This window comes from Frankliniella occidentalis, unplaced genomic scaffold, assembly GCF_000697945.3.
Source record: "Frankliniella occidentalis isolate FOCC.00 unplaced genomic scaffold, Focc_3.1 Scaffold137, whole genome shotgun sequence".
NCBI lineage: Eukaryota > Metazoa > Arthropoda > Insecta > Thysanoptera > Thripidae > Frankliniella > Frankliniella occidentalis.
In genome coordinates, this window is record NW_026267264.1 from 208,978 (window position 1) to 210,003 (window position 1,026).

Below are 1,026 nucleotides of genomic sequence, written 5' to 3' on the forward strand. Positions count from 1 at the left end.
GCCCTGCTACGACCCGCCCCCGTTCGTCCTACTGACACCAGGGAAAAGAATGGAAAGCATTTCAACGTGTTGCAAATTACGCGTGTTGCACGTGACGCGCGGAGACATGCAATGTCGGAGGAACAAATATATAAAATACAAGTAGCGTGAACTCAGAAAGCTAATATATATACCCATAAAAAGAATCACTCTACAGCGATTTGGTCCCGTTTATCATTTCTTGAAAAAACCTTACTTTAAAATATCTGCAACATTTTCGGTGCTGCGAATTCGCACATTGAGCAGCTTAAGCTGTGAAAGTGTGGGAAAAACCAAAAGGGTATTTGCTATCCCCTGTCCAAACAAAACTTCTGTTGTTCTCGAACAACTGAGCTGTTGGTCAACAACTGAGCTGTTTTTTAACAACTAATTTTTACAGTGAACAAATGCGTCAATTTTTGTCCATTGCAAGATGCATCTGTGAGCGCATCTTGCAAGATGCAATTTTGAAGCTTGCGTAGTGACAATATTGTATCTACAGTTGGACAAAATAAAAATTTGCCCACCGGAAGATACACCGGAGCTCGAGCACGAGCTCGTCGCGGGGCAGCCGAGCCGAGCCAATGCGGGACGCGACGGGACTCAGTGTACCGTCGAAATGCCTTTATGGATGTACCCTTCCTGCACCCCCCAGGCCATGGTAACTCGCGCTGATCAGCTTTCTCTCCCCCTTCCTACTCATCTCTCTTCTACTCTTTCAGTCGCGCACTCTCACTGTTCCGGGCTGGCTTCGCGCCAGCGGCGCGCATAGTACAGTAAACACAATCAGGCAGCCAAGGTTTGTGTCCGAATGTGCCATTCCTCTCTCTGTCTCTCGCACACCTTCCTTTCGCTCTCCTCCCCTTTTTTGCCCTCCCTCCTTCCCTTCCTCCCTCCCTCTCTCTCTCTCTCTCTCTAATTACAGGCACATAAAGCGTTGACGTTGGGGTCGTGTGTTTATTGTGGGAGGGGCAACTGGGGTATAACCGAAGCGCCGGGTCTCTCTCG

General features: G+C 48.6%; 1 protein-coding gene across 5 annotated transcripts in view; it reads left to right on the forward strand.

Annotated features, from left to right (window-relative positions):
- The window catches only part of LOC113209284 (Kv channel-interacting protein 4-like), a 234,646-nt gene that overhangs the window by 163,175 nt on the left and 70,445 nt on the right, over nucleotides 1-1,026 (forward strand). The gene's annotated exons all lie outside the window — the stretch shown is intronic.